The following is a 16,360-nucleotide window of genomic DNA, read 5'->3' on the forward strand; positions in this document are numbered from 1 at the left end:
CTGTGGAGCTGAAGCAGGGAGCTGGGCAACAATGCAGAGGAGGAAGGGGGCTGCTTCGTTTCCCAAGCTACCATGAAGCTTCAAGCAATGAAGGCACCTTTCAATGCCTTTCCTGTGCCACGGGAGGGAACAACCTAAGCTGTGTCTGAGGTGTCTCGACCCCATGCTGACAGTGGGAAACACGGGTAGAGAGAAAGAAACTTAAGCCACTATCTCTTCCAGTCATGGGTGTGCTGTTCCTGTATTCCAAATCTCTTTTACTGGTGACACTGGGGTCCAGCCTTCAGAGCTGGAAGCCTCTGAGGCAGTTTTGTGTTCTTTCTGTCGCCTTCCATCTAAATTCATTGCTTAACATTGTGTGTCATGTCTCAGGCGTGCCTCTCAGCTAATGCCTCCATCGATGGCGTCTCTGTTGTCCTGGTCAGGGCCCGTCTCGTCTTTTCCATAGCGTCCCTTCCAAGGCTTCTTGGAACACTGGCTGGTCTCTGATTCTTCTCACCTCTGCCAGGATGCGGGGGTCACACTTCCTTTTGGGCCCTGCTATGCCGAGCACAGGGAACTGGGGGCTGCTCTCCAGAGGTGGTCAGAGTCTAGAAGACCTTGATAGAGGGGAAAATGGCCAGGAATGCTAGAAAGAGATAAGGAGCAGGAAAGATGGTATATCCGGGTATAGAATTCACAACCCTGGAGACTCAGAAAGCTGAGGCAGGAAGATTGCACATTCAAAGTCAGTCTGAGGTGCAATAGTTCGAGGCTCTAGGTGCAACTCTTGTTACTGCCGAGAGGGTTGTGTGGAGGAGTTCATGGGGTGGGAGAATGGAAAGGGAGGGGAAGATGAAGAAATAAGGGAGAGAACAAGAAAGAGGGGCACAAAATGAGAGTTGAAAACCAGAGAACCAGAAGGTGGTAGTGAGGGCTGTCACAGGACGAACAGTGGCCATGAGAGACGGCGAGTGGAGATTTGTCCTCTTTGGCCTTCACAGCAGTTATAAGAATCCTTGTTTCACATTAGGAAAGTCAGGGTCAGTTGGAGGAGCTCACCCCAACTGACAGTTTTGTGAACACAAAGACTGTTCCTTAGAGCATAGGGAACTTTTGTCCATCAGGGTCTTGCCCATGCAGTCAGAGCCTCTCTTTCATTTGGGGAGCGGATGTGGCCCAGCAGGGCAGACCCTCTCGTGATGGCACTAACAAAACACGCTCTCCCCCTGGAGTGGTTCCTGCTGTAGAGGAAACTTCTGCAGCACAGACCCTAAAGTTCCTGGAGTAGGAAAGAAGTTAACTGGACAAAAGGGTCCATTGTGTGACACACCTTGACTCCCAGAGCTACCAGGAAAAATGGAGATTTTGTTTGTTTTATTTTGTTCTAATTTTTTAATTAATTAAAATTAATTTCTTTTGGGGGGATGCTGCAAGGGTGAAGGGCAGATATGGGAAGACTGGAAAGTAAGTGGAATTGGGGTGCATGATGTGAAATTCCTAGAGAATCAATAAAGAAAATATCAATAAAGAAAAAAAAAGAAAAGAAAGGAGAACCTTCCATTCTCTTTTTCATTCAACAGACATAGGCCTTACCTAGCTCTGCTGCTCGACAGCTCTGTGGTTGGAACAAAGACTTTAGTGCTTCTGCACCTCAGAGTCTCTGTCACGCAGACACACCCCAATGCTCACCCCACGTCTGAGCTCTCACTGAGGATACAGTGTTGGTGATTCCACATGACTTCACTGGCTTTCCCAGTGTTCTGTGCGCTCCCTAAGAGCAAGTACCTTTCTTCTCAACTCTCCATTTATTTTATGTAAGAGCAAAGAAACAGGACTGGGGCTCAGTGGGTAACACGCTCACTTTGCCAAGGTGAGGATCCGAATTGGGAACCCGAGTAGAAAGTTGGGTATGGCGTGTGGGGTTAGGATCTTAGCAGCGGCAAAATGAGTGGCAGTCCAGAGGCAGAGACAGATGTGTTCTTTGTAGCCTAGCGTACGAAGGAAAGAGGATAAGTTCCCCGTCAATGAGTGGCCTCGTCTCAAACAAAAGGAGGAAGAAGGTCCTTGAAAAATGACACCTTAGGTCATCCTCTGATTTCCATACACACCTGAACATGTGCACACCTGAACATGTGCACACCTGAACACACACATGAACACATACACGTGCACACACCGAGCAAAGAGCAAACGAAACAATTGAGATACTATGCACTAAGGGCTTCACAGCTTTAATAAACACAAACATTTTCTCTTCTAGGACTCTGAAGATTAAGTCATTCGTTCATTTTTGAGTGCAGTCTTTGTTTCCCACAACGATGCAATGATCCCTTGCCATGTGAGCAGGCAATATGCGAGCCAGCAGAAGACTGAAGTACTAGTGTGTGTGTCCTCTATACAGATACACACATGCACAAATGCCAGGGGTGTGTGCGGAGGGTCTGTAAGGAAGAGCAGAGACAATGGATGAATATATTAGGAGGAAGGGCAGAGTCTGGTTGCTAAAGATGGGCAGGGAAGACATTTCTGAGGTGGGAACTTTAACGCCGAGACCTAGACAATGAGTAAAATGTGGTCAAATAATCTAACAGGCCAGAGGGGTCACACGGTGGGCTGTGTGAGGAAGAAAGCCGATAGCAGGCATTACAAGCAAAGTATCTTCTAAGGTGGGTGTATCTTCGCTTCCACTTAAGAGCGCTCTGCTCAGGAGCCGCCTTTTGATAAAAGAAGTCTGCAGCACGGGCCCCAGGAGGAACAACAGAGTGAGCCTCTGGGCCCTACTTGAGCTTGTGGGAGAGATCTGAAGTCCTTCCACAAGGGCAGCCACAGCAGTGCTGCTGATGTCAAGGTCCCCAAGGGGTCCGGGAAAAGGGAGGTTTCTGTCAAGGGTCTTGGGCAGGAGCTGACAGGAACAATAAGACTGCTGTTTCCCCATGGTCTGTCCTGCGCCCTGGCCCAGAGGCAAAGGCATCCATCTGACCCTCCCGCTGAATTTGTCCAAAGACCCCCCACTCTAAACTGCTCTAATGGCAGGAGGCAGGCGGCTGGGAACAGCTGGGAACTGTTGTTCGCTTCTGGCAAAGTCCTGGAATTTCTTCCTGTGAATCGTATGCCCCTAAGCTGCTGGGAGCCCCCCGACTTGACCTGGAGTTGAACCTAGCTGAAGGGTCCAGGGCTAGGAGGGGTTTCCTTGTCAGACCCAACAGCAGCGTGAAATTGCACAATCTTTCCAAGAGAGCAGAGACTGTCTTTCCAACCATCGAGAGGCCAAGTGTTCACAGTCAACTCGTGTTCCCTAAGGCCAGGCCATGTGAGGAGACAGTGACCAGCTATGACAGTCACTTTTGTCCACCAACACCCCAAAGAGGTCTCTCTTGAGATGGTGGGTCTTCTGGTGCGGAAGGGGATTAGAAAAGGGTGTGCTGCTCAAGATAAGAGTTGGGCGAGGCTAATTGCTGTTTTCAAGGGCAGAGGTACAAAACAGCCGTTAATGCAGCTTGTTCAAGGGCATCGTTCATTCACAGAGCTGAACAGGGAGTTGTGACAATTGAAGCCTGACCCCTTCCTTTAAGAAAAACACATTAGCTTCTTTCTTAAGAAATTATCACACAAATAATGGACTCTGTTATTGTATTCCATACATTGCATCTGTTGGTCCCCTCCTCCACTCTCCCCCACCCATCTTCTTGCACCCCTCCAGCTGGCCCCTTCCTCCCACCAGTAGCCCCTTCCTGCTGGCTTTCATGATACATGTAGCCTGTTTTTCTCTCCTCTCCTCCTGGTCTGTTTTCTAGTTCCATGACCGAAACTCCCACCGCATATATGCAAATATCATAGTCCATATACATCGAAGTCTAGCATCCGTAGATGAGAGAAATACACAGTATGGTTTTCTGAGCCTAGTTTATTTGTTTAATGATGATTTCCAGTTATATTCCTTTACCCGTATACCATGATCTCATTTATGTTTACGGTGGAATAAAATTCCGTCGTGTGTATGTAGCACATTGTCTTTATCCCTCCATCTGTTGGTAGATATCTAGGCTGGCTCCATTTCTTAGCTGTTGTGGATGGTGCAGCTATAAACACGAGTGTACAAATATCTCTGCGGTGGAGTGTAGGGATCTTTGGGTGCCCAGGAGTGGGTGAAGAAAAGGGTCGCAAGAAGAGAAGCAACTTCACAGAGACCACACAAAACTTAGGGCTGAAATTCTGAGTAGAGCTTGAAGCCTCTTTACTACTTTTAACTCCTGAGTCCCACGTGTCTCCTGTCTGTCATCTCATCCATGTATTTATTTTTTCTTGGGCGACACCAGCCACTCTTCACTTGTGTATTCTTTATATGTTTGCTCACCAGCCTTTCCTAAGAATAAAAAGGTGCCTGACAGATGCTTGAGGAAAGGATAATGCCATGGAGGAGGCACTGTAAGTGGTATGAGCCGAGTGACGTGGGGAAGGCAGACACAGGGCAGTGCCATGGGGTGAATACAGAATGCTTCCCAGGGAAGATGGCATTTGAGCCTTAAAGGAGGAGAAGGATTGAATTTGTTAGTGGAACAAGGGACAGTTTGTCATTAGAAGACTGTAGCAGGACCAAGGAAGGGCTGAAGGGAAATGCTGCCATCAAAGAGAGGTGTATTATAACGGTTGACTCTTACCAAAGCAGCCAGCCACTCTGAATGTCTCTAGATGCCATCCTTGCGCTGCGTGCAACGGAGATGTCAGAAGGGATCCTGGACCCTCTTCCTCAAGGGACTTGCCCTTTAGAAGGGAAAAAGCCCATCAGAGAGGCAGCATGCTGAGGTGGAGGTCTGAGAGCTGCATTATTGCTTTGCCCTTGCATTTCCTTGCCTGAAGTCTCAGGATCTTGGCTGTCTTTCACCTGTGATTTAGTGATGCTAGACCCTCTTTCTTGCCTCAGAAAAAAAAGGGAGTATCCAGCCTTGAGTCTTGTTTAGTTGTGTGACATGAAAGCATTGTTTTCTATCTGCCACTGGGAGCACGCGTGTGAGTTACTGAGGGAGCCAGGCACTTTTCGGTGCAAACTCACCTGTCACACAGCATCAAGGTGCATTTCCTTTTTGTTTCCAGCTAAAACCTTATCGCTCACCATGAATATGCTGGAGGGCATCTTGTCTCTGTCCACCATCTTTATGAGCCAGGCTGACCTGCCAAGAGATGCTCCAGTCCACTTGACACACCTCCAGTCATGAGGTGTGTCAAGTATGCTCAGAGGCACTCCTGTCCACCATCCTTATAACACAGACTGAGAATGCCCCAAAGTGTCCCTATCATTTGAACATGTACTCTGTGAACTAAAGATGTCCAAAAATGTGTCTGCCATCGTTCCTTCTTGAACTCTAACCTTAAATTGAGCGTGCTCGGGAATGAATGCCCCTCTAAAGCGCTTTCTAATATTAATATCGATAAAGTTCCCAAATAAAACCCCTAAATGTTTTTTCTTGGAGGAGGAAATAACTAACATCACTTGGGAAATAACAACAACCTTCTCTTTGCCTATTGCCTTTCTCCACTCGTGTCTTGACTGGGCTTGTTTAGGCTTTGTACTCCCAAGATGCATTGCATTTTGTTACCCAAGAGAGCTGCAGGAGAGCTTACAAGTTCATACCCTTTGCCTCACATCCCCTAACCCTGCTCTTTGATTTTGGAAGGGGTGGATGGAGTTAAGGTAGTGAACACACCAAGTCTCCTTTTGATAGGGAACATCCTCTATAAATCCAGAGCACTTCTTCTACGTAGGAGAGTCTAGAATCTTGGAAGGCTGAATCCTGTGAGATCATGCCCTCACTACTCGTGTCCTACCATCTCCTGAAGAACCCCCAGGACTAGGAACTACTTTACTGTGTGTGTGCACACAGAAAGTGTTGAACAAACAGGTGATAGGTTGGCCTTGAATTCTAGGGTAGAATAAGCTCTTCCAGAATTTAGCTTTCTTGTGATTTTTCTCCCACTGGCTAGTTGGTGAACATCATTATTTCATACTACCCCTACACAGTTCTGAACTTTTACTTCTTTCTCCTTCCTTCCTTCCTTCCTTCCTTCCTTCCTTCCTTCCTTCCTTCCTTCCTTCCTTCCTTCCTTCCTTTTCCCCCATCAAGTATATATATATGTGTGGACAGGTGATGTACATGTGAGTTTGCATGTTACATGGACACATGCATGTGCATTTATGTACAGGCTAGATTTTAATGTCAGCTACTGTCCTCAATCACTTTCCAGTTGATGAATTGAAGTAGAGTCTCTCTGAACACAGAGCTTGTGATTTGATGAGCCTTGTTTGCAGCCTTCCCCAGGCAGTCGTTATCCAGGCCTTGTGGCATTTTGGAAGGAGGAATTCCTAAATTCTAGCAGGCAGCAGGTTCTCAGTAGAAGGCAGAGACAGTTAGGCCTAGTGTTGCTCATTGTCTTGCAGACCTCCCCACTTGGATTCTTCTGGTATTTATTGATTGTACCATTTATTTGTTCACCCATTGACACTGTATTACTCAGTATTCTCTCTTTTCCTATCTTCCCTTCTTTTCTCTCCCCTCAACCTTCCCCCTCTCCATCCCTCTCTTCTCCTCATACTTAATTTACAACTTTTAACTCTTTCTCTCTACTTCCCTCCCTCCCTTCTTCCCCCTCCTTTTTTCTCCCTTCCTTCTTACTTCTCTACCTTTCTTCCTCCTTCCCTCTTTCCCTTCCCTACTTAGGATGATTATTGGGATCTTATATCATCTTGTTTATGAAACATGCATAGCATCTCCTTTATAGCTCATAACACCCTGCTTATAGCTGTTTCCCTGAGGGAAGATCCCACACAGACATTCCATTTTGACCAAGTTCAGTGATCCCCTCCATGTTAGGGGGTTAGTGAGGCACTTCTGGTTTCCAGAAATTTATTGTCTATTTTTTAAAGATTTAGTTATTTATTTTTAATTAGGTCTATACATCTATGAGTGCTTGTGTACCCAGAGATCAGAAGGAGGCATTGGTTCCTCTGGAGCTGGAGTTCCAGGCAGTTGTCAGCAGCCCAGTGTTGGTGCTCAGAGTTAACTGTGGTCTTCTGCAAGAACACCAAATTCTGTTAACTGCTAAGCCATCTCCCCAGCTTGCGACAGGCTCTTGCCATGTAGTTCAGGCTGAACCCAAGCTCTTGATCCTCCTGACTTTCTGTGCCAAGTTCAGATGTGTGTCTGTCTCTAAGCCTGCTCTTCACTAGTATTTCACTGTGATGATTGACAGAGGAATCTCTTATTGGTGTTTCTATTTGTGCATCTTTACCTCTGGATCACTTTGGTCATAAATACTTGATCAAACAGTCGTGATACCAGCCCGGAGAGTCTAGAACTGGGTCAGAGCAGATAAAGTCTCATCTTTAAGAAGCAACCTGGTGACTTCCCTTTCTTCTCTGTGAAAATACGTGCCTTGCCATTGTGTTCTGAGAACTATCTCAACAGCCCTATGCTCTGGACATTTCCTTAGTTAGATAAAGCCTGGGTGTGAGCGCTTGGGAATGGAAAGGTACAGTGGGGTGGGAGATCTGGTTAGCACATCATTTCCTAGCAAGGACACCACCTCTTACAGTGACCGCCTGGAAGCTGGGCTGGCTGAGTGAAGACCACACCTTCTGCAGAGCCTCTGAAGATGGCCCTGGCAGGCATCCTCTGCGGTCCTAGGTGTGGACCTTCTCTGGACTGTGGTACTGTGGTACCTGAAGAGAGGTTCTGAGGACCAAGACACTGACACCCCAAGGTCCAGGCAGTGGGGCTGGATGACTGAGGCTGTGGCTGAGGAAGCAACAGGCCTTAGATGAATGCCAAGAGTCTGACATTCTCGTCTTGAATGTCAGTCGGTCCAATACCACCCATTGGGTGATCCTGGATCTGCCAATTATTGCGACCTCCTAGGAAGTTTGCTTTACAAGTTTGTTAAGTGTATTTTAAAAGTGTAATCACAAATGCTTTTCCTTCCCCTTCTCTCCGAAGAATCACGTGCTTAGTCCTAAGCAGACAACCAAGCGGTTCTGTGTGAAGAAGTGATCTGGACCAACAGGGGGTTGTATTATGCTTCATTCCAGCCATCTCTGTTGTCATACACATTTCCTAAGGGACAACATGCACTCATGGTCCCCTCACTCTGCACTGCTGAACCCCAACATTTAAAATTTCCCTCCGTGCCAGTGTTCAGGGGTGGCAGTGCTGGTACTGAACCAAATGATGCCACTGCAGGACAGTCAGAATAGACATTTGTCAGAGTATCCTGCTCGAATGGCAGCCCCGTTTTGTGTTAGAATCAGTTGTGAAGTGCTTTAAACTATGAGGTTCAATTGGGCTTTGCTTGGGGACACATTTGGGGATATCATTTTGAAAAAATGCTCATAGGTCACACATATAAGCTGCAAACTCAGACACCAAACATGGGTGTGGGAATGGCCTTCAGAGTAAAGGGAACACCAAGGAGGGGCTTATGTTTGCTTTCAGAACAGTAAAGGGAGCACCAAGGAGGGGCTTATGTTTGCTTTCAGAACAGTAAAGGGAACACCAAGGAGGGGCTTATGTTTGCTTTCGGAACAGTAAAGGGAACAATAACACCCGTGCTATGGTGGCGCATGATCTCTGGAGTGGGTTCCATGCTCAGAGCAATGTGACATTGGAGAGGTGTTATTAGTTCCTAAAGATATTTAGCCAATGAGCACGAGCTCAGAGGCTAAAGAAAGAACCAGGAGAAACATATCCTTTCACAGTACAGTCAGAATCTGTATCAGGCTGTGGGCAGGGACACACTGATTCAGAAAACCTCAAAGGAGAGAATTCATCTTCCTTTTGATCAGCCTACAGAGACCCTGGATGTTCCTGGGCTTGTAGCTGGATCGCATCTCTATCCCTGTCCATATGGAGACTTTCCCTCTTCTCTCTGTGTCTCTAGAGTCTCTTGTAGAATAACATTTTTCTAATGGATTTAGGGTCACTTAAAACACCCAGAGTGGCTGGGATGGTGGTGGCACATGCCTTAATGCCAGCGCTAGGAAGGCAGAGGCAGGCAGATCTCTATGAGTTTGAGGGCAGCCTGGTCTACAGAGTGAGTTCCAGGATAGCCAGGGCTGTTACACAAAAAAAACACAAAAACCCTATCTTGAAAACAATAACAACAACAACAAAACAAAAAAAAAACCAAAACCCACCACCACTAACAACAACAAAACACCACCCAGAGAAACCTAATCCAAAAACCCTTAACACAATTATATCTGCAAAGACCCTGCTTATAAGCAGGGAAGGTCAGGGCGGGACGCGACGCGGCCGGAACACCGGGCGGCGGGACGCGACGCGGCCAGAACACCGGGCGGCGGGACGCAGCCGGAACACCGGGCGGCGGGATGCGGCCGGAGGACGCCCAGCGCAGCCGGCGGCGACCCACTGGGACCAGAGCGGCAGCAGAGGACACAGGCTGCTGGCGGCGGGAACCGTCCCAGCAGCAGAAGCAGGCTGCAGGGACCGCGCGCAACACCAAGAACAGATCGCCCCACTACAATTAAACCAAAGAGGTAGGCCTTCGGTTGGGGAGGTCCCTGGCAAAGGAGGAGCCGGGTCCTATTCCTGAAGACCTTTCTGAGGGGTGAGAGGGATCTTGGCCCCCGGCAGGAACCAGGAAACAGAGCAAGGGCATTTTGTAAGAGGAGCCCCTGGCCAGCAGGGGAACCTGAACCAGTTTTAAAAGGCCCCTTAGATAGCATCGATAGGAGGAGATGGGCAGGCGCCAAGGAAAGAATTCACCCAATAATCTGAAAAACGACATGAAAACACCAGAACCCAACGATCTTACAACAGAAGGTCTCCAACACCATAACACAGAAGAAGTGGAAAAAATTGACTTTATGAAAGCTGTAGAGTCCCTTAAACAACATGTGAAAAATGCCCTTATAGAAATGGATGGGAAGTATAACCAAAAATTTGAAGAAATGAGTAAATACGTACATAATACCCTGGGAAACCAAGAAAGAACGATCAAACAGGTAATGGAAACAGTTCAAGAATTGAAAACTGAAATGGAAGCAAGGAAGAAAACACAAACTGAGGACCAGCTGGATATGGAAAATCTAGGTCAACGAGCAGAGCCTACAGAAACAAGCATAATCAATAGAATACAAGAAATAGAAGAAAGAATCTCAGATTCTGAGGACAACATAGAGAAAATAAACTCTCTGATCAAAGAAAACTGCAAAGCCAACAAATTCTCATCACAAAACATTCAGGAAATATGGGACACAATAAAAAGACCAAATCTAAGAATAATAGGAATAGAAGAAGGAGAAGAGTCACAGCTCAAAGGCCCAGAAAATATTTTGAACAAAATTATGGAAGAAAACTTTCCCAACATAAAGAAAGATATTCCTTTGAATATTCAAGAAGCATATAGAACACCAAACAGACTGGATCAAAGGAAAACATCCCCTCGCCATATAATAATCAAAACACAAAATATACAGGTTAAAGAAAGAATACTAAGAACTGCAAAGGAAAAAGGCCAAGTAACTTATAAAGGTAAACCGATCAGACTTACACCTGATTTCTCTATGGAAACAATGAAAGCCAGAAGGTCCTGGATAGAAGTACTGCAGAAGCTAAGAGACCATGGATGCAAGCCCAGACTACTATACCCAGCCAAGCTTTCATTCACTATAAATGGAGAAATCAAGACATTCCAGGATAAAAACAAATTTAAACAATACGTAGCCACGAATCCAGCCCTACAGAAAGTAATAGAAGGAAAATCGCAACCCAAGGAATCCAACATTGCCAACACTGCTTACAATAACTCAGGCATCTAGCGACCCTTCACTAGCACAACTCAAAGAAGGGAGACACACAAATTCTACTTCCAAAAACAATAAGAATATCTGGCGTAAACAACCACTGGTCATTAATATCACTTAATATTAATGGTCTCAATTCACCTATAAAAAGGCACAGGCTAAGAGATTGGATACGAAAACAGGATCCAACATTCTGCTGTTTGCAAGAAACACATCTCAACCACAAAGACAGGCATCTACTCAGAGTAAAGGGCTGGGAAAAGATCTTTCAAGCAAATGGTCCTAAGAAAAAAGCAGGTGTGGCCATATTAATTTCTAACAAAACTGACTTCAAACTAAAATCAATCCGAAGAGATCGAGATGGACACTTTATACTCATAACAGGAACAATTGGTCAGGATGAAGTCTCAATCCTGAATATTTACGCTCCTAATATAAAAGCACCCACGTATGTAAAAGAAATATTACTAAAACTCAAGGCAGACATCAAACCACACACACTAGTAGTAGGAGACTTCAATACACCTCTCTCAGCAATGGACAGGTCAATCAGACAGAAACCTAATAGAGAAGTAAGAGAACTACTGGAGGTAATGAAGCAAATGGACTTAACAGACATCTATAGAACATTCCACCCAAATAGGAAAGAATATACCTTCTTCTCTGCAGCCCATGGAACCTTCTCGAAAATTGACCACATACTCGGAAACAAAGGAAACCTCCACAGATACAAAAAAATATCAGTGTCCACCTGTGTCTTATCAGATCACCACGGATTAAAGTTAGAATTCAACAACAATCCTACCTCCAGAAAGCCGACAAACTCATGGAAACTGAACAGTCAACTACTGAACCACACCTGGGTCAAGGAAGAAATCAAGAAAGAAATTAAAGTCTTCCTTGAATTTAATGAAAATAAAGGGACAACATACTCAAACCTATGGGACACTATGAAATCAGTGCTAAGAGGAAAGTTCATAGCACTAAGTGCCCACTTAAAGAAAACAGAGAAAGCATACATCAGAGACTTAACAGCACACCTGAAAGCTTTAGAAAAAAAAGAAGCAGATGCGCCCAGGAGGAGTAGAAGACTGGAAATAATCAAACTGAGGGCCGAAATCAACAAAATAGAAACGCAGAAAACAGTCCAAAGAATCAATGAAACAAAAAGTTGGTTCTTGGAGAAAATCAACAAGATCGACAAACCCCTATCCAAACTAATTAAACGACAGAGAGAGAACACGCAAATAAATAAGATCAGAAATGAAAAGGGGGACATAACCACAGACACAGAGGAAATTCAGAGACTCATTAGATCTTACTACAAAAGCCTGTATGCCACAAAACTAGAAAATGCAAAAGAAATGGACATTTTTTTAGATAAGTACCACATACCAAAGCTAAACCAAGACCAGGTGAACGATCTAAATAGACCTGTTAGTCGCGAAGAGCTAGAAACCGTTATCAAAAATCTCCCTTCCAAAAAAAGCCCAGGACCAGATGGTTTCAATGCAGAATTCTACCAGAACTTCCAAGAAGAGCTAATACCTATACTCCTTAATGTATTTCACAATATAGAAACAGAAGAGTCATTGCCAAATTCCTTTTATGAAGCTACAGTTACCCTGATACCAAAACCACACAAAGACCCAACCAAGAAAGAAAATTACAGGCCGATCTCACTCATGAATATCGATGCAAAAATTCTCAATAAAATACTGGCAAACCGAATCCAAGAACACATTAGAAAAATTATCCATTATGATCAAGTAGGCTTCATCCCAGAGATGCAGGGCTGGTTCAACATACGAAAATCTATCAATGTAATCCACCATATAAATAAACTGAAAGAAAAAAACCATATGATCATTTCATTAGATGCTGAAAAAGCATTTGACAAAATTCAACACCCCTTTATGATAAAAGTCTTGGAGAGATTAGGGATATAAGGGTCATACCTAAATATAATAAAAGCTATTTACAGCAAGCCGTCAGCTAACATTAAATTAAATGGAGAAAAACTCAAAGCCATCCCACTAAAATCAGGAACACGACAAGGCTGTCCACTCTCTCCATACCTCTTCAATATAGTGCTTGAAGTTCTAGCAATAGCAATAAGACAACATAAAGGGATCAAGGGGATTCGTATCGGAAAAGAAGAAGTTAAGCTCTCGTTATTTGCAGATGATATGATAGTATACATAAGCGACCCCAAAAACTCTACCAAAGAACTCCTATAGCTGATAAACACCTTTAGTAATGTGGCAGGATACAAGATCAACTCCAAAAAATCAGTGGCCTTCCTATACACTAAGGATAAGGAAATAGAGAGGGAAATTAGAGAAGCATCACCTTTCACGATAGCCACAAATAGCATAAAATATCTTGGGGTAACTCTGACCAAGGATGTGAAAGATCTATTTGACAAGAACTTTAAGTCTTTGAAGAAAGAAATTGAGGAGGACACCAGAAAATGGAAAGATCTTCCTTGCTCCTGGATTGGGAGGATCAACATAGTAAAAATGGCAATTCTACCAAAAGCAATCTATAGATTCAATGCAATCCCCATCAAAATCCCATCAAAATTCTTCACAGATCTGGAGAAGACAATAATCAACTTTATATGGAAAAACAAAAAACCCAGGATAGCCAAAACAATCTTATACAACAAAGGATCGTCTGGAGGCATTACCATCCCTGACTTCAAACTCTACTACAGAGCTACAGTATTGAAAACAGCTTGGTATTGGCATAAAAACAGAGAAGTCGACCAATGGAATCGAATAGAAGACCCTGACTTTAACCCACAAACCTATGAACACCTGATTTTCGATAAAGGAGCTAAAAGTATACAATGGAAAAAAGAGAGCATCTTCAACAAATTGTGCTGGCAAAACTGGATGTCAACCTGTAGAAGAATGAAAATAGATCCATATCTATCACCATGCACAAAACTCAAGTCCAAATGTATTAAAGACCTCAATATCAGTTTGAACACAGTGAACCTGATAGAAGAGAAAATGGGAAGTACTCTACAACACATGGGCACAGGAGACCACTTCTTACGTATAACCCCAGCAGCACAGACATTAAGGACCTCATTGAATAAATGGGACCTCCTGAGACTGAGAAGCTTCTGTAAAGCAAAGGACACTGTCACTAAGACACAAAGGCAACCCACCAACTGGGAGAAGATCTTCACCAACCCCGCAACTGACAAAGGTCTGATCTCCAAAATATATAAAGAACTCAAGAAACTAGATCGTAAAAGGCTAATCAACCCAATTATAAAATGGGGCATTGAGCTGAACAGAGAATTCTCAACAGAAGAACTTCAAATGGCCAAAAGACACTTAAGGTCATGCTCAACTTCCTTAGCAATCAGGGAAATGCAAATCAAGACAACTTTAAGATACCATCTTACACCTGTCAGAATGGCTAAAATCAAAAATACCAATGATAGCCTTTGTTGGAGAGGTTGTGGAGAAAGGGGTACACTCATCCATTGCTGGTGGGAATGCAAACTTGTGCAACCACTTTGGAAGGCAGTATGGCGGTTTCTCAGGAAATTCGGGATCAACTTACCCTTGGACCCAGCAATACCACTCTTGGGAATATACCCAAGAGAGGCCTTATCATACAACAAAAGTATATGCTCTACAATGTTCATAGCAGCATTGTTTGTGATAGCCAGAACCTGGAAACAACCTAGATGCCCTTCAATGGAAGAATGGATGAAGAAAGTATGGAATTTATACATATTAGAGTACTACTCAGCAATAAAAAACAAGGACTTCATGAATTTTGCATACAAATGGATGGAAATAGAAAACACTATCCTGAGTGAGGTAAGCCAGACCCAAAAAGAGGAACATGGGATGTACTCACTCATATTTGGTTCCTAGCCATAAACCAAGGACATTGAGCTTATAATTAGTGATCCTAGAGAAGCTAAATAAGGAGAACCCAAAGAAAAACATATAGGCATCCTCCTGAATATTAACCTTCAGCAAGCGATGAAAGGAGACAGAGACAGAGACCCAAATTGGAGCACAGGACTGAAATCTCAAGGTCCAAATCAGGAGCAGAAGGAGAGAGAGCACGAGCATGGAACTCAGGACCGCGAGGGGTGCACCCACACACTGAAACAATGGGGATGTTCTATTGGGAACTCACCAAGGCCAGCTGGCCTGAGTCTGGAAAAGCCTGGGATAAAACCGGACTCTCTGAACATAGCGGACAATGAGGACTACTGAGAACTCAAGAACAATGGCAATGGGTTTCTGATCCTACTGCACGCACTGGCTTTGTGGGAGCCTAGGCAGGTTGGATGCTCAACTTACTAGACCTGGATGGAGGTGGGGGTCCCCTGGACTTCCCACAGGACAGGGAACCCTGATTGCTTTTCGGGCTGGGGGGAGACTTAATTGGGGGAGGGGGAGGGAAATGGGAGGCGGTGGCGGGGAAGAGACAGAAATCTTTAATAAATAAATAAATTAAAAAAAAAAAGCAGGGAAGGTCACAGTCTCTGGTTCTGAGGGTTAGCTATGGACCTATCATATGGGCAGCCATCATTAAACCCAGTGTAGAGGTCAGGAAAACATAAAGGGAAACTGCTCATGGCATCAAATTGGCTGGTGGCTAAGTCACACTAGTGCTTCGTCCCCTTTGGCTTGCCCATTGCCAAACTCTGTGGAAAGCCTAGAGAACGTATGTGGCAGGCAGGAGTCATTAGGAGCCAGTGAGAAGATGTGTCTTGCCTGTAGAGGGTGGTGATGGTCTGTCTGTTAGAGGAAGCAATTAATTCCCAGGCAGAGCCCTTCTTGGGGGATGTGAATTAATCTGTATTCCTTGATATCTAGTATATGAAGATAGTGTCAGAAAAGTGGGGTGGAATTTCTATAAGACAACAGTCTCATGTCCCGGTACTGTTGCAATGTCAATAGATTAGAGTCAGTACTTTGTATTTTTTCCCAGTGAAGGCTCCTAGAGAGAGACTCAGGCTTCTGCCTTGTCCTAGTTATGAGCTATTTGCGGTTGTTCATTCAGTTGCCTTGCCTTGATTTCCTGCTCCACAAAGAATGGCTAATAATAATCTCACTGTGGATCTCATAGGACGCTTCTGTGCTCTGCTGATTTAGAGCAGTCCCGTCTGAAGGAAGGATGAAATAAATTAAAAATCCTCCAAGTCCCTTGAAGCCCTAGGGTTTTAGGGAAAAAATTGAATCACATCTTACGTCCTCAGTATCTAAGCATGTATTGTAACCAGGAGGGCAACATGAAATAGAGGACAGTCATGCTTTTTTTTAGTTCGATTAGAGCAAGAAACAGTTTGCTTAAACTCCAATTAAAAGAACTTAAGATAGACAAGAATCCCTTTGTGAGGACAGGGGATGTCTCTCACGGGAACGGGGTCTGAGACAGGCTTCTCAGAGGAGGGTGTGGGAAGCCAAAAGACAGGAATTAGGGTGATGGGATATTCTGATCTAAGGAAGACTTTTCAAGTCATTGCAACCGTAAAACCTGCAACGGACAACTTAGCAAAGAACAAATTCCATGGTG

The sequence above is a fragment of the Microtus pennsylvanicus genome, chromosome 2 (assembly GCF_037038515.1).
Source record: "Microtus pennsylvanicus isolate mMicPen1 chromosome 2, mMicPen1.hap1, whole genome shotgun sequence".
Classification (NCBI taxonomy): domain Eukaryota; kingdom Metazoa; phylum Chordata; class Mammalia; order Rodentia; family Cricetidae; genus Microtus; species Microtus pennsylvanicus.